This window comes from Megachile rotundata, chromosome 10, assembly GCF_050947335.1.
Source record: "Megachile rotundata isolate GNS110a chromosome 10, iyMegRotu1, whole genome shotgun sequence".
NCBI lineage: Eukaryota > Metazoa > Arthropoda > Insecta > Hymenoptera > Megachilidae > Megachile > Megachile rotundata.
Window position 1 is genome coordinate 1,833,856 of NC_134992.1, and position 18,996 is coordinate 1,852,851.

At 37.0% G+C, this 18,996-nt stretch overlaps 2 protein-coding genes across 7 annotated transcripts in view; one reads left to right on the plus strand and one right to left on the minus strand.

The window, feature by feature from the left end:
• LOC105663968 (cyclic nucleotide-gated channel alpha-3-like) overlaps nucleotides 1–18,996 on the minus strand; it is a 1,281,713-nt gene that overhangs the window by 521,312 nt on the left and 741,405 nt on the right. The window lies entirely within an intron of this gene.
• LOC143265284 (uncharacterized) overlaps nucleotides 1–18,996 on the plus strand; it is a 392,112-nt gene that overhangs the window by 4,192 nt on the left and 368,924 nt on the right. The window lies entirely within an intron of this gene.

Consider the following 18,996-nt stretch of genomic DNA (forward strand, 5'->3'; position numbering starts at 1 on the left):
GGAACACTATTTATTTGAAGTATTTTTTTGTATTCTTCAGATTAATACCTTTTGACAATTGAGTTTCTTCAAGTAATTAATGGTAAAAATAGAATTACAATTAACAATTACTTTTGCAAAGATATAAAAGATATATATATCTGCTATTGTATTTTTCGTATACTTATTGAGTTTTACAGTATTCTCTCCGTAAGTGTGAAAGAAATCTCTACCCTAAAAATAAAAATTTTATCCCCACTACTGGGGGGATCCCTTTCAAAATCAGTACTAATGCAATCAAAGGAAAAGATTGCAATTTTTTTATTTCTTACTATTTTTTCATGAAACTTTTACCATCGCATTCGTCTCGTTTTCCTGATTAAAATGACACTAAACACGACATAATTACGATCATAATTACTTATGTAGCAAACCATAATAGTTTCGGACTTTCACACTTACAGCAAACTTTACATTTACGGCAGATGCAAATTTCTCTTAATAGCTTGCTATGCATGTTATTTTATATTAAAAACGAAACAAATGCGATAATCAAAGTTTCATTCACGAAAAACCAAAAATAAAGAATTTTGATTTTTGAATTTAAAAGACAGACTTATATACTCCGGTTAAATACATACTTCGGTTACGCGGTTTTTCAATAAGGTACAAATTGTTAATTAATTTTTTAATTGCTTTTTGTAATTGATGACTATGACGCAATGCAAGAAACGTGGTTTCACAATTGATCGAAATCCTAACTTGTGACAGAACAATGTTTGTTTTATTATAAATTCAAGATTCGAAATTTTGTGTAAAAGTAATTGAAATTAAAACAGTTACACTTTTAACTCCATAATTATTAATTCAATTGCCTATTTTGTCGGAGCACAAATTGACACCAGAAACGTAAATATTACAGGCATAGCCCATAGTACGATGATCGGGATGTACGTAAACCTTGTTTACGTTTTCGGCCTAAAATTGTCGAACGTAAATCGTAGGTTAAGGGGTTAATTGGGAAGCCTGCTATTCGCCGGCTACTAAACAACGCAGAGCGAACTCCAAGAATCTGAGGGCAAACTCGGCAAAAATAATAAATTCGGATGAGTGGCTGTAGAGCTCTTGTTTGATATCTTAATCTTTTCTGGGGCTGAGCATGGCACTCTCCCTTCGGAGACAAGATTGCTTGAATGAGGAGCCTGCTGTTCGCTGGCTAGTAGATCGACCCAGCGATCAAGCATCCAAATGGCTGATACACGCGGTCCAGTCATAACTAAAAATTTTGTAGGCTTTTACCAGCTTCAACTGTTCCAACTTGTCCCTTTACACAGAGTGTCTTGCAACTAGTGTAGGTCGCTGAAATGGGTGGTAGCTGACGTGATTCTAAATAAGATTTCCCTTTCCAAAAATGGGGTTTGAAGCTTCGTTTTTGAATTATTAGGGAAAAACGAAGCTTCAAACTCCATTTTTGCAAAGGGAAATCTTCGTTAGCTATTCCCCATTTCAGGGACCTACACTAATTGTGAGACACCTTGTATGTATGTCTTCTAAGAGGTCCGACTCATACTATTTCAAAGATTGTAATGTATCTCTAGCATTTACTTCACGCACTTTTGTTCCTAGAGGATCATGGGTTTTTCCCACCAAGTGACGAGCTTAGGCACGTATAAAAACCATTATTATTTTATTATGCTTTATTTAGTAGAGAATGTGTATTAATTTGATTAATAAAAATGTACATTGATTATTTATTATTTAAGTTTTTATAATTTAGTTCGTTAAATCGTAGTTTTAATAAATTTTATATACGCAAATTATTATAAGCGTTTTAATAAGAAAGTAGGTATTTGAAAAAGTACATAAAATGATAAATAAAAGTACAATCGGATATATAGTGAACTAATGCCAAATAATTTTAAAATTTAAATGATAATTTATAATAATTTATTTTCGATGTATGTTTTCCATCTCTTTTAATTAATGCGCACTATCAATCGACGATCTAATTTAACAAAGTTGCACGTAACGCGTAATCAATTCTTAACTATAACCGCGCGAATTTTTATGATGCAGTCGGTAATTTTAGTATTCGCGGTCGATAATATAACAAAAATGGTACATTGAAAAATTTCTTCTTTGTTCATATCTAAATTCTTCCGTGTGGAAGTTATTTTAGAAATAAAATAAGTTATTTTTCGTAACACATATTTTATAATTAATATGCAACTGATAAAACGTTGACGACTATAATATTCAGTAGAATTGCGAACCAGATATTGCAATATCTGCTAACAGGACAGGAGATGTAACGATTATTCACTATTACGAGTAATTGCTTGATTGATAAATCATTTAGTGACAAAATTTGTATGTATCTTTGAACAAGATGTCTGGCTTTACTAATGCGAAGTCGTAACAATGTCAAATTGTCCGTGGTAGAAGTGCAATTACCGATGAAGCTATCAATAAACATCGATGGCATTGTAAGATTGTCGACTTTGATATTTAGATAAAATTGTTCGAATATTGTTAAGACGAATAACGGCTAAGGTGTAGTAATATGCTTATGCGGATTTAAGTCCCTAAATCCAGAAATTTCTAAATTTCCAATTCTCCAAATTTTTAGTTCCACAAATTTTCCAGCTTCCACATTTTCAAAATATGAAATTAAATATTTATGTTCTTAAACTTCATGTTCTCCAAATTACCATATTTTTAAATATAAAAATTTCTACATTAAACTTTTAAAAGTTCAAATTTTTGAAATTCCAAACCCCTAAATTTAAAAAAAATATAAGGAATCAAATTGAACTGTTAGACGCAAATTTTAACTTACTTTCTAAACCCAAATCTATTAAATTCGTTCTTTAAAAATCATTCAAAAACGTCTTCCAAAAAGTGCAGATTATACCAAGAAATATGACAACGATCTGTTTGAGTTTATGTCGCAATATATATAAAGACCATAAAACGTGCATATAATTCAATAATACAGAAGTCCAACTTTGCATCGACAAAATGATCACATTTCAAAGATTTCCTATAATGTAAGAAAATTTATTTCGTATGTATGTAATCTTAAATCATTTTTAACTATAACTTGAAGAATTTGATCCAATGTCGGCTATCACATTATAATAACAAAATACGACATTCGATTCAAAAAAGTAAAGATAACCTTAAAATTGTTCTATACCTCTACCCATACATAAAAATGTTCTCATTAAATAGTATCCCTCTTTCCCCCTTCCCAAACCATACAAATTTTGTACATTTCACCATAATATTACAAATAACGAAAATATTCATGTTCGACGAAATTATTATACTACATGTAGACATAATTTTATATTTTCGAGTATTTTAAAATATTGAAGCTTGCCATAGCAGCAATAAAAGACCAAGGAACCATTACTTGTCCGTTTTATTAATTGGTAGGCACATTGAGCCGAGATTCTTGTGTTGACTGTGAATGTGGCAACACGTCACAGAAATAAACAGGATATTCTTTAGTCAAAATTTCGTACAATTCGTTATTTTACCTATTTTAGTCATTTTCTTGATTTTCCTACAAATCAGAAGTGGGATACATGTCACACGTGTTAGTAGTGTTCATTAATAGATATTAGTCTGTATTGTGCAAGGACTTTTTAAAGCGTGTACAGTATATTAACTATTAAGTGTTTAAACATTGAAGTGTGTAGTTAGACTTAAGATTTAGTGTGGAACATTTGGTGTATTGGACTTTCTCTTTGTTAGTGTATCGGACCTTTTTTTCTTTTCTTTGTTAATTAATAATGGCGTCATGTAGCCGTGACTATGGTGAGACGGGTGGAAATACGACGGAATCGCGACTCGAATGGCTGTAGAGTATGATGGAAGACTTTTTGTGTCGTTCGCGTTCACGTGCACCGTCACGGTGGCATGATGCACGTTCGCGTTTACGTTCGCGTTCGCGGGCGGTGAGACGTGTATCGCGTGAACGTTCGCATGCACAATCGCGCGATGTCGAGGATCGCGAAGTGGTCACGCGGTCGCGCTCACGTTCGCGTTTCGATTCGCGGGCAAGTGCCCGTGTGTCTAGAGAAAGATCACGTTCACATTCTCGTGCGAGAATACACGAGTCGGAAAGGCGGCACGCGGCTGCGGGTTCGCGATCGCGTTCACGGTCGCGTATCACGAAACGTGCGCCGCGTGAACGTTCTCTGTCACGTTTGCGGGTAATCAGGCGTGAACCCTGCAGTCGATCGCGGAGTCCGCAAGACCGAGTGGAGGAAAATCGTTCCGAACGTTCTGAGTCGTCGGCGGAGAGTAAAAAGGCAACCAGCAAGGCGTCGAGCTCGAAAGCAGCCGGTTTTATTCGTCCAGAGGATGAGATGTTAATCCCAATTTATGATCCGGCTAAAGAGGAGGTCACTATTGAAAATTGGGTGAGAACCATGGACGGGATGGTGGCACGGTTCGCATGGGACGATGTTTGTATAATGCGGTTGATCGCATCAAGATTACGGGGTCACGCTCGACAGTGGTACGATACGCCTACCCAGGTAGCTACCACTTGGGACGAATGAGGCATATTGCATGCACGCGGTGGTTAGCTTTTGAGTTTTTTCGTGATTTGACGGTAAATAAATCGGTTGAGCAAACTTCAATATATCGAACGAACACGTGGGCATTTCCGTGCGAGGGAAAGCGTAGAGCGAAAAGGCCGGTTCGCAAATATTCAACATGGCGGAGGAAGGGTCGCCGCAAGCGCATGGAAAGCGGCCCTTAAGGACGAAGCTTAAAGGTGAAGCGAAGGCACGCGGCAACAAGCAAGATGGCGGAGACATGGCGCGCTTTTCAAATGGCAAGCGGAGAAGTTGCAGCAAGAAGACAGTGAGGAGGAGAAGAGGAAGAGGCGAGACGATACGGAACAAAGTAAAAGGAAGGAAGGAATAAATAAATAAATGAAGCGAACGAGATGGCTAATAGTTTAATAAATATTAAAATTAATATTGAATGAATGAATTAATTAATTAATTAATTAAATAGTTAAGTGATAAATAGATTAATAAATAAACCGGTGTCAGCCTGGTCATAGCACCATTAGGGAGCACAAACGGAGACCGACGGAGCGGGGGAGAGGTGGGAGAAAGGTCAACTGTGTCAACCACCCTTCTAATTAATTGTCGATTCAGCAAGGAACTCAGTCGTCAGTCTGGTCATGGCACCATTAGGGGGTGACAATGGGGACCGAGCGGGATCTGCAGGAGAGAGGAAGGAGAAAACTGTAGCGTTTGGGGAAATAGAGACTGGAATAGAAGGTTAGGGGAGGCGATATTAGTAAATTTAGAGAATTTAGAGACATGAAAGAGTTGTGTAAAGCTATGGCGGGGGGGGATTTCGACATATTTTCGGAATATGATCCGACATGAACGGTCGGATGCGAGGCCTTTTTTGAGGGGGGGGGGGGGGGGGGGGGCACAGGAGCGTGGTTGTCTTGTTTTTTTATAGGAAGTGCAATATAACGGAGAGAGGTCGCGGTCTTAGGACGGTATGTGCGGACGGGGAGGAAGGAGGCATCGGGTGGCGTTACAAGCTGAAACTGGAAGTTGGAGCGCTCGCGCAAAGACTTCCCCGAGGAACCTGACGAGACCACCTGGGCCATGAGCCATCACGCGCGTGCATCCTCTCTCTGCATGCAGAGCACACGCGGAAGAGGGGGGTTCAGTCTCTTTTTCAACGAACACAAGCGACGGCCTAGAGCGAGTGGAACATATCCCACTGATGATGAAGCTCGTCGGGCTACCGCCACTTCCACCCTCCGGGGTAGGGAGGGAGAAAGTTTTAGTGAGTATACGTGAAAACCGTCCCCACTAGGGGGCGCCGGAAGCATGATTTTCACACTACCTGGGCCATCTTCCTAGGTGTCCATAAAGGATTTCTCTCTTCCGTAATCAAAAAAAAAAAAGGCACATTGACCACAGGGTTGGCGTAGTTGTATTTCTTTTTTTTCGGTACATATAGTTTGAAAAGTCGAGGCGATCCTTGGGTTTATTACTGTTGCAGTAATAAATCGAATTCTCGATTTTGGGAAACGTCATCCCTTCCCCACTCTTTGTTTTTCTCCCTTCCCAGAGTCCTGGGAAGACATAAATACTCTGTACAGGAAGAGGCGCGAGAGTCTATCCTGAGAATTTGAATTGAAACATTAAAGACCCTCCGTATCCGTTATTTGTTAAATTGATGTTTGGCTTCTGATTTTATTTTTTCTATTTCCCACCTTTAACCCGGAATAGTCTACATACACTATATTCAAAACCAACATTAAATAAAATTAAACAATATATGATTAAGTCTATTTTGGAATTATGTTTATTATTTCACAACTATTGTTCGGTAATCGGTGAAAGGGACTCGGGAAACCGGGGGGTTTTCAATAACCCGTTCAAATAAATTTTACGCTGTTTATTCACAAAATTTACACAACGAAATTAACACACTCTACACGCACTATTGGACGACGACCATACGAAGAATAAGTATAAAAGTATAATAGAACCGGAATGTTCGCTGTAGCGCACTGCATATTTACGATTTGGGATTTTCGCGAGCACGATTGCCTTTGTTCTAATTCGCGAGAGTCGGGCGATCACCTGAATTCGGGAATCCTCGGTAAGTATCGACATCACGGCGCAATCAGCTGTTGCTTATTACACGTGACGCCAACGGGAACCAATAAATTTTATATTGATTACGGGGGGGTCCTCGATGTCTCTTGATCCTTCGAGAACGCACCGAAAGAGATCTTCCGGTGCGTCCAGGAGGACGAGAGACAGAGAATTTCACGGTTGGAATTTGAATTCAGGGATCGTCCTCTCCTACTTGCCTAGATACGGAACAACTATGATTATACATATCTTTCAAACTGAATGTTGATTAACATTATATGATGCAAAAAGTACTTTCTGCAGAAAATACGAATGCATTTATGTTTTGAAAGTAATTATTTCAAAACTTATTTAAATTTCAAGTTTTTTTATTTATGTTTATGATTGGTCAGTATTTTGCATTAATAATTCAAAAACTAAGCTTCAGTCAACATTTTGGTAAAGGAAAAAGTTGTTCAGTATCATCCCAGCTACTACTCCCTGAAATTATGTCCACCAGTAGCTGAATACCCTGTATATTGAGTAGTATGAAATAAAACACAAGAAGTACTTAGATTGTGATGAAAGATTAAAATTTTGTTATAAGATAAAAATATTCAATGATATTTATTTATGCATCGAAATAAAATAATACATTTTGAATCATAATAACTTCTGAATTGATAGTTGTAAAGCATAACTAACATTTTCTTTTTAAGTAAAAATTTGTATTAACTATTACATTCAAAGATATAGTTTTGTACTAATTAATACTGATTGGCTTGTCACACATATGGATGACGTTTAAATTTCTATACTATTGAGAGTAGATCGTATTTTGAATTTTAATTTTTCCGTTACACCTTCCTCCATTTAACGTACATAGACTCAGGTCAGGCAATAAAAAACATGGATTCGCTGAACGTTCGGCGACACTATAATAACAAATGTTTTCCCGCGTTTTTAAACGACAATCCTGAAGGGAGTAACGGTTTTCATTCAAAATTTTGTCTCTGTGCTTTTGTAATTCACACTTATTGTTAGTAAACGTTTCCCTTTTCTACAAGTGATTGTGTCAATCTTTACTCCTTAATTTACAGATCCTCAATACATACGAATCTATTACCTATATTATTGAGAATTTGTTCACTTAATTAAAAATACTCGTATTAACTACACGAAACTATGAATGATAAATATAACAAAATATTGTAACAATAATTGGTAAAGTCTATTAAAAATCAAAATACAGCCTAATCATATATTCAACTGCTTCAATGACAGTCGCACTTGTTAACAAACGTGTTAACAAATATTCTACATTTTTAACCGACTTCGAAAAAGGAGGAGGTTACTCAATTCGACCAGTATATTTTTTTTTTTTTTTTTTTTTTTTTTTTTTTTTCTATGTATGTTCGCCGATTACGCCTAACTGGGTGGACTGATCGGAATGAAACCTTTTGCATATGGAAGTTGCTGACTCCCCATTGGTACCATTATCAAAAAATTTTTCGTTTTTTAATTGCAAAGTGTTGTTATTGCAAAAAAACCGGCAACTTTTAAAATAAACTTTTCTCGATTTTAGTGCGCTTTCAATATCTTATCGCGGACATGATTCTGTGCAATTTTATTCATATACAAATTTCGCGGAAATGTTTAGTTTTCGAGATATTAGCGAAAAAGATTGTTATTAACTTTTGAAATCAACGTCGAACGATTTTAATGTCCTTTGAATATGTTGTTAGGGGCGTGGTTCTGGACAACTTTTTCCTCTTGCAAAATTGACGGAAAGCTTTTGTTTTCGAGATATTACAGAAATTGTTGTTAACTTTTGAAGGCAACTTCGAACGATTTTTATGTCCTTCTAATACGTTATTAGTAGCATGATTCTAAACGAGTTTTTCCTTATGCATAATTGGCGGTAAGCTCTAGTTTTCGTGATATTAGCGAATAAATATTGTTATTATTATTAGTGGAACGCCCCGTGCTATGCACGGGAAAGACAAGAAAGGGCAATTACAATGCACTGTACCAAAACACTAACTAAGCTTTGCCGCTTTGACACGCAACTTATGCAGCAAGATGAGTTCACGTTGACGTTGGTGTATTATTCCCATTGCTTGGTACAGTCTCCCTACCGTTCTAACAAACATTTTTTTTATTTTTTAGTTGCAAAGGATTATTTTTTCTATGCATGTTCGGCGGTTTTTCCTAGGTGGGCGGTCCGATCGGAACAAAGCCTTTCGCATCTTGTGGAGTCTAACTCCCCATTGATACGATTATCAAAAATTTTTTCATTTTTTAGTTGCAAAGGATTATTGTTGCAAAAAAAGTTGAAAAACGAATATCCATGTTGTCTATTACTTAATCATGTTCATGGCATTTACGCAGACAAAAAAAAGCCCGGAAGGACTGCCTCACAGTACCCTATACAATTCTTCCCATTCCACTAAAAAGCGTGAAATAAAATAATTTTCAGAAAAAAAATACACCGACTTCGAAATGCACTAAAAAGTATAAAATAATTTCTATTTCCTAATGAAGTAATTTCTATTTCTTTGAATCATACAATTACGTCACAGATATGAATTAAACCTATTTACTCGTTAGGCAGTATATTAAATACATTTCAACTTTTTCGGAGGCGGCGCAAAATTAAAAATACCTCAGTAAACGTTGCTGCCCATAACCAGTTGATTGTGGTATGGCGTATTGGAAATTAATAAATCCCGAGAAAGAATACGAACCATTATAGATATACCTGGTAATATACGTAAATGTAATGTCTGCATCTTCATTTGATCAACGTTTCTGATATAAATGAAATTGAATCGACTTCGTTCGCGTGTAGAAGCCATGGATCTAAGAACCTATAAACGGTGCCCACGACGCGGGAATTACCAAATTTGCGACAGATGGGCTCTAGCTTTATAGTATATGCGGCGGTCGAGTCTTTCCGTCGCATACTCTATGAATATAGCCCTTTGCGGACTACCGCCGCATATGTGCGTTCTGCGTAAATCATCAAATTGGCCGAAGAACTCATACTTGCGTTTGGCGAAAACAGTTGATTGAGCCGAGAAACGGGTACATGTGTTCATGCACGTAAATCTGTGCATGTATATATAATATGTCCAGAATATGACTTGGAATGCTATGAACGAAAACCGCGTTTAGGCAGAAATATACGCCGGCAATTTTTAATGACTATCGCGGCAGGAGCTCGGCCCCACGGTTCACTTCGAACCGTCCCGTCCGCAAAGGGCTAGATAGACCATAGTTACATTCTATACGCACTAACACCTACTTCGCGGCGTGCTGTCGAATTATATGTATAGAAAAAAAAAATAGCTATACAAGCTTTGCCTATGTTCGGCTGTCCAAAGGTTGACATGTTCAAAAAAATCTTTTAATTTTGCGCCGCCCCCGAAAAGGTTGAAATGTATTTAATATACTACCTAACGAGTAAATAGGTTTAATTCATATCTGTGACGTAATTGTATGATTCAGAGAAATAGAAATTACTTCATTAGGAAATAGAAATTATTTTATACTTTTTAGTGCACTTCGAAGTCGGTGTATTTTTTTTCTGAAAATTATTTTATATTAAATGCGTTCATATGTACTCAAACGAACATTTATTTCAAGGATACCCTTCATTTAATACTATTTAGTATAGTTTTACAACATGGAAATCAGACTCACTTATTTTTTAAAAATAGTCTTGTTTCAGTGATAGATCGCATGATAGCAGTTGTCACAGCTGGATTAAGGAACTCACTTTATTTCAGATTTCACTGAAACATTTTACTCTCCCTTTTCACTAATTACCTAATGTAATAACCACAAAAGATGAACGCAAATAAAAACGCCTTAACAATTTTGTTATTTATAAATAATTTTAACAATTTTTCACTTTCCCTATGACGCGACGTTGAATACCGAACGGTCTGTGCTCAAATGTCGACCGAAACGCAACCAACATCCCTGGCGAAAAAAGAAATGGACGAGCTACTGCGCCGCGACGCAACAGTTCTTCGAAAAATACATTTAATACCGGAATAAGGGAGGAAGGCGAATCGAGGGATTCACGCCGCGTCGATCGTATTACAATTGCCAGTTCCGGACAAAACGTTCGAAGCACAACATTAAAGAGAAAAAAATAATTGTTAAAGTTATGTATTTTCGCTTATTTATCCATTAGCATTACATGCGGAAGTTATTTAAAAATGACAACAAAATAATTTTATGTGGTGTGTATCGTTTTGTAACATCCTCGGAGAATTTTTTTTTGTTTTCGTCTCCATCTTGGCAATCTTACTTTCGTTTCATTAGCCATAGATAAATCAATTTAGTTATCGACAGCATTTGTCTATTACCGACAGTAGCACGTTATACATATACCAATTATCATATATATGTATTTAGTTCAACCGTCGGTAACTAGTATTGTGACGGATCGGTGGGGGAAAGCCCGAAGGGGGTTCCCTGGAGTGGGGGCAGTTAGGGAAAACGGCCCTCCACGCACCGATGCTCACACCCACGGCCGATTTATTTAACGGGGCGCCAGTGCTAATGCACTCGTCCGTAGTAATCGCCCTTCCGGCTGCTCTGTCGGGAGCGGGAATCAGAGGGGGTCAGAAAAAAAACTAGTAAAAGACCCGCGAGTTCGTATCCAATAGAAAATGCTTTTATTCGGGCCTCCAAGTAGGCCACTTAAGCAAAACAGAAAAAATGAATTCGCGTGGGCCCCACGCGTTACAAGCAACGGTCGAGGAAAAGGGGTCGACTCGCCAGTTGCGAGGGAGGCTTTCGCGGCGCGGGGGCTCACGGTACGCGCGAGTAAAGAAAATATAGAAATACAAAAAGAACGCTGAGGTATTCGCCCGCAGGGAGCACGCCCTCTCAGGGGTCGTGGGCAGCAAGGGGACGTTGGTCCTAAATACCCAAATACAGCGAAACGAAAAAGAACTAGATTAGAGGGGACAGTGTCGTGTAGACTGTCCGCGGCCTCTAGGGTCCTCGTCACTGGGGCCAGGGGTCCTATCGCCCTCGCCCACGCGCAAATGAATAACAATAAAAAGGGTACGGAGATGACTCCTACCTTTTTGCGCTGGTGTACTCCAAAAATTCCACACAGGGGCGGCGGCGACAAACACTCCACGCAGGCACACAATACAAAAAAAACACAAAGTAGAAAAACGGAACGCACTACGAAAAAAAACGGTAAGAACAAAACTAAAACGCGAAGCGCACAGGGAAGACAAAAAAACGGGCTTTAAATTCGAACGGGGCTTTTGGCGCAAAATCCGGCTCTATCGCGCGCGGCGGCTCGCTCTCCCGAACCATCCTCTTCTTCCCCGGTTCGCGGTATTCCCCCACCCCGAGGATTTCGGCGTCGAGGATGGGCCATTCCATGGTGGTGTCTGGTGGCCAGGTCCTGGGGCCCTCTCGAGGTGGCAGTTGAGGGTGGCTTGTCCCATCGCCCAGGGAGAGGTTCCACCGCGACCGGGGACAATGGTGGCTCCTTCCTGGTGTTGGAGAAGGGGGGGGGGGGGGGGGGGGAGAAGAGAAGACGTAGCGTCCGAAATAATAAATAAGAAAAAGAAAAACATACACGCTCGCTCATTCATACCTGCCCCAGCGGCGAGGGGGTCCGCTTGGGCGGAGGAGTGGGGCTGGCAATTCGGGAGGATCCTCGTAACGAGGCATAACCAAAAAAAAGAAGGTAATCAACCAAATGAAAATATGCCTCGTTACAGTATATAATCTTTTAATTTGCAATTATTTTATTATATTATGTGATTTTGAGTTAAAATAAGTTATATATTCTACGGAACCAATCAAATGTTAAGTTAGATTATCAAAAACAAAATTTATCTATTATTTTATTTATTCTTTAGAAATGGGATTGCGTGTATAAATTAAAGTCACAGTTGAATTACATTTTTCTGTTAAACTTTATTTAGGAGCGTACGTCTTGTTTCTCTTCGAAACGTACAAGAATCTAACTGATACAGAACTCTACTTTTTTCGATCGAGTTACTTCTTTTAAAACTTACACTGTCTTTTAGGCCAACCCCCGACAAAGTGGAGTTAACCAATTAAAGAAACCTAAATCCCGCCAAATCGTACGACCTCCCTCTTATGCCCGAAGCACGCTTCCTTGAAGCGGGGGTACGATTTGACGGGGGTTGCGTTTGCTGGCAAAGGTGGCAACGCAGCGGAATTTTCCTGGGCCCTAGGTCAGCTACGCGGCCAGCCGATGGCCGCTTGACCTCTCGATGAAGGCCCTTGGGGAAACCCAGGGTTTATGACACTTAAGCGTTTTACTGTTGAGACCGTTCGATAAATTCTAAGTACAGTCATGCTTTCACTAAAAATTCTAAAACGGTTTTCTCAAAAACAGTTCCGCTGTCGTCCATGTCATAAACCGTGCTAGCCGTTTGCTCGTTAAAAGCTATTTACAAAATTTACAGATTTATAGCTAGCCGCTACAATTCGAATAAACGTATAGATCCGTTTGGAAAATTTCGTAGTGCTACGTGCTTACATGCTACGACACTTGCACCGAATTTCCCAGTATTAACGCGCAATCTTAGAGAAAGATAGAAATATATTTTCCAATTAGGACATTATTAGTTATTAAAACTATTAGTTAACCACATCAATTAGTACATATCAGGCTTACTAGTATTATGTTACCCGGAGTCAAAGTCAAATGTCATTTTACTGCAAAATATACTGTGAATTATTGTTACGCGCGATGGGTAAAATATAAACTGTTTACAGTTATTTACGAAGGTTGTAAATCTTCGTCGACCCATGGCGTTTCCAGAACCTGTTACAGTCGTGGAATATTTCTAAAGTTAATATTATGAAGTAGAATTTTATTGTAAAGTAGAGTTTATATAGTGGCTCAGAGTCCTCCACACTGGTGTGTCCAGGTCAATGAAGGATGTAGATCATCATCCCACTAGTTATACTGGTTGTTGTGTGTTAATGTAGTTGATAGTTACAAAGTTAATCTAAGACTGACTAGTTGCCTCTAAACAGCCAGAAAGGAAAGCACGGGAGGAAGTTCAGGACGTGAAGGCGTTGCCAAAAGGGACCAATCCGGACAGATTGTTATTTGTAAAAAACAGTGATTCGTGAGATGGTTCGACGAATGAGATTGTAAGATTTTAGCCTTCAGTCCAGGGTTGTAAATAACGTTTCGTTAATAAGGTGACCCAAACAGTTAAGTGATTTGGGTCCTTCAAAAGAACTAAATAATGGGACACATTGCGAGACTGCTGAATGACCGAGTCAGGGTGCCTGGTCCGCCGAGTACGCAAGGATTTTCGTAAACACTGCACACAGCAAGGGTGCACAGTTTAGGACTATGGACATAAACTTCTTTAAGGAAAGATATATTGGCGTTATAAAGATGTGCTTTTCTGGCCTGTTAAAAGGTTATTGTCAATAGTTAAGAATGTCAAGCTGTAGAGACATCCATGTGGTCTTGAAGATCCGTTTGAAATTGCAAGAGTAAAGGTTTGACAAAACACCCATAAATATTACGCTAATTATATTCCGAGTGCTTCGGAACAATTATAATATTACTTTATACATAGAATGTTCTAGAAGCATCGTATGCTTATACGTTTAGACCCGGTCCTTATAGAATTCGTGCGCAGTATATAGAAGAAGATAGAAAATGTATTTTTCATTAAAACACTATTAAATTACTATTTTTATATCAAAAACATTAACTATCAAGTAGAATGCGATATTAATAATGTAATCAAATCGTTCATTTCGACAATTAGCGTCTAATTAGAAATTTATACGAAAATTATATATTTCGATATTATGGGGGTTTTCCAGGAAATTGACAGGTCTGCGAGTATAAAAGGCTGAGCAAAACCCGCCTAGATTGCAGAACAGTTTTCGAAGTCGAGCGAGCCAGAAGTCTTCAGATTAGTATAATCGGAACAGTTTTCGCTGTCAAGAGCCGAAAGGTTTCTTAATTCTTGATTGGTAAAGCGGGTATACGCCATTTGGATACCTGATCGTTCTAGTAACCAGTGAACAACAGGCTCTCCAATTAAGCAATCTGGTTTCGGTGTCAGTGTTCGTTCTGACTAAAAATTCTGACAATTAGTTGTCGAGTCAAATTAAGAAAGAGTAACTGTTCCAAGTAAAATTCATTAACTTCAAACAAACTTTGGAATTTGAATTAATCAAAGAATATTGTTCTGTCACTAGCGTTTTTTCCGTAGTCGACTACACCGCGTTAGATAATAGATAAAATTATTAATCTGTCTAACATTGTGAAAGCGTATTTAGATACACTTAGAGAATCACACTTAGGTCGTATTTCTCGCTGCGGTAGACTATAAACGCGATAATATCAATTTTGTAAAAGCACATTTATATAAATTCAGAAACCGAATCACACTTACAAGGAAACATATCGAACCGCGACACACCGATTTTAATGAAACTTATGTGAAAGATAGTTCTCAACAAAATATTTGACACGTATTTTTTTTTATCGGCAATCGTTCACATTGAAGAGGTGAAAATAGCCCTCGAAGTTGGGGGTTGAAACCATGTTTTTGGGAATATCTCCGGAACGAAAGAAGATAATTGAATTCTTTTTTTTTTAAATTGTTCGTCTTTAGATAGGAAATTTTTGTGCGTAAAAAAATTTCAAGAAACTTTATTTGTTTAAATAATATTTAAAAAATTCATCATTTTTGTTTAAATTTTTGCACTAAATGTTGATCTATTTTTTTGCAACTTCGTGTACGTAAACTATGGACAAAAATAGAGGATACGTGTTTTTGGAATTTGTTGTTTGTTGCAATGTTTATTAGATATATAATTTAACATCACCTCCTGTGAAGAGGGGCAATCATCATTTTTATTAAAAATATCATTATTTTTACAATCCTTTACATTATTTTAGAGATTCTATACCTCTATATATGCCGTTAATTGATTTCTGAATAATTATTGCAAGTGTCACAGGTATGAGCATGTCGCGGTTATGATTAACGCCGCGTCATAAGGAACATAGGCATTTATGGCCAATACTGCTTTTATACTTTTACAGGCGTAAAGACTTTATTCTAAATAAAATATTTAGAACTTTTGGAAACATTGGGAGTTTTTAAGAAACTCAGAAAATAAAAATAAATTAAATTATTTTTTAACAATATTGGCCATAAAAGCCTATGTTCTTTACGGCGATGATTGTAACCGCGTCACGCTCATACCTGTGACGCTTACAATAATTGTTCAGAAATCAATGAACGGCATATGAAGAGGTATAAAATCGCTAAAATAATGTAAAAGATTGTAAAAATAATGATATTTTTAATAAAAATGATGATTGCCCCTCTTCACAGGAGGTGATGTTAAATTATATATCTAATAAACATTGCAACAAACAACAAATTCCAAAAACACGTATCCTCTATTTTTGTCCATAGTTTACGTACACGAAGTTGCAAAAAAATAGATCAACATTTAGTGCAAAAATTTAAACAAAAATGATGAATTTTTTAAATATTATTTAAACAAATAAAGTTTCTTGAAATTTTTTTACGCACAAAAATTTCCTATCTAAAGACGAACAATTTAAAAAAAAAAGAATTCAATTATCTTCTTTCGTTCCGGAGATATTCCCAAAAACATGGTTTCAACCCCCAACTTCGAGGGCTATTTTCACCCCTTCAATGTGAACGATTGCCGATAAAAAAAAATACGTGTCAAATATTTTTTTGAGAACTATCTTTCACATAAGTTTCATTAAAATCGGTGTGTCGCGGTTCGATATGTTTCCTTGTTAGGTAGGATTCATTATAAATTATAAATGTATTAATCAAGTTAAATTTTGTCATTGTGTTAGCTTCGGAAAAAAGAATCAAATCATACAGAATATCAAATTTAGTTAATTTTATAAGAGCGTAGTTAACTTTATCCAAGAATCAGACTTAGGTACGATTTATCATAAAGTAGCGAATGTCATTTTGTTAGACTCACAGTCACCAATTACGTAATATTTAATTTGTTGAGATCCTTATTACTAAACAATCAAAGTCTATTTAGTTTCTTTTGATCAAACCAATTGTTGTTATTTGTTATTTGTTATCTGTTAATTCATCATGTTCATTATTTATTGAAGAAACCTTATTGTTGAAAGATATTGACCTGTGGATTTCACTCCTTAACCGCACACCACACGAATCCCACATTCTTTAGATTTAGTTATTTGCAAAACGAGTCGATCAGTAGGTAAAAGCCGCTCTTTACCTCACGAGCGCTGTTAACATCTGAGTGAGCCTAGGTTCCAGAATCGTTACAGTATTTGCGTTAGGTCAAGATAGGTGAAATTACCCAGTCACAAGGATGCATTTTGACCGAAGTAGGATTATTTTTAAACAATAGTCAAGTCTAATTTAAATTATTTCTACATGCTTTTCCATGTAAAGTAGACAGCTATTAAGAAATTTGTTAATTATTAGATTTAAAACTTTTTCTGGTGAATAGAGAAGTTATTTTTCCTCCAAAATATGCGAATTTGTTATTTTATACATTATATTTCTGTAACAATAGACAAAGACAATTTTCGATATATCCTTGTTCCTTTCGAGTAACGATTACAGGTTATCGAAGAAATTAGATTCACTTGGTTTAAGTGAATAATAAAGATTGGTTTATCTATAAATAATGCATAATCCGTTCTTATTCTTGATTATTTTATTTGATCTTTGATTTATCTTTGAAGTAGCGACTTTCTATTTGTAGATGATTATATTTCATTTAATATTATAATGTGTTATTAAATACTATAACGTGTTACGAGCGTCCGCAGTTGGTGGGGAGAAACAAATGAGCGCAATGCTATTCGTAAAATTCAGGAGACACGCAGGCCTCAAGAGAAGCGCGTAACGCGATGTACGTTCTTATACATATATTCATACCTGTTTCGGCAAGTAGCGAAAGAAGTAACGTAACGAGAGGGAAAGTGTTCGAGAGAATCGAAAGAGTACACGTCTAGATTAACAGTTTAATGCACAACACGAATTAAGAGAAACAAGACACTACACAAATTACACAATTGTACGAACGCTATGTTAATAGAACAATAAAGAGTACAGTAAAAGAATCGTTTTATTTTCACGCTTGTTGAAGTTGTCTTTTCGCACGCAACGAGGACGATTTCTGAAATCGCGAACCGTTGTCGGCGGTTTTGTCCTCCGTCCAGGTGACGTAGGGCAAACGTCACCTGGGAGGGGGATCGTTGGTGCGTCAGGTAAGGAAGGGACCTACCTTTACGCGAGTAGGCCGTAACAATACCTGTTCAAGTTATTGTATTGATGTTTCTTTCAATTTAATAAACTGTAATTGCGAAATCAGTTAAAACGTGGTACAATCGACAATACTATTACCAATTACACGGTTGCGGTAGAAATGTGCTTGTTTGCGATCACGGTCAGCCGTCAGTCATGAAAGCTGTCATTTTCGCATCTGGGTGCGCGCTATTTTCACGCTCTAATTGGTCAGAGTTCTATATTGATAATTCAAAAACTAAGCTTCAATGAATATTTTGGTAAAGGAAAAAGTTGTTCAGTATCGCCTCAGCTACCATCTCTTAAAATTATACCCATCAGTAGTCAAACACCCATTACAGCTCCTTCTAAAGGCGTTTAGCGGGACTTCACTACCTGTACATATATTTGTACAAAATTTTACCTGAAAATGTTAATATTTAATGGGAGTTAGGTTAGCACATAAATAAGGTATAAATAAAAATAACATTCCATGTACTTTTGTGCTTCTGAGTGCGCGATTACAAAGCATGGCATTCAGAATGTTACCTACCTATACGTTCACTATGATTAAAAAACAAATAAATCATGTAGTAGCACACTAACTAGTGTTTATAAACAGAGAATATTTGCATTTGTTATAATATTTGTGTTCCGCATGTCAGTCGTACGTAGAACACAAAACTTCATAAGATAAAATTTGTATATACTTGTATATTCCGTCCATATTTAGTACTTGAATGGGTCGATAAGTACTTAAAAATTTTATAAATTACTCAGAGTGATAACAAAGACAACAAAGTAGAAAACTATTGACCTGATCTAACTTCCTACTACAATCTCCACGATACTGCTACGTGTGATAACTTCGATAACGTATTAAGAAATGATCAACGAAATGCAATCTTACCCCGGTATACGATAGTTTCGACAAGAATTATCACAATATTGTTCAAGGTGGATGCCTTAACAGAATTATCTAAAGTTATGAATTGAGCATAATCGAAACTAACCCTTAATTCTTAATTTAATTGCAATATAACACAACTTAACACATG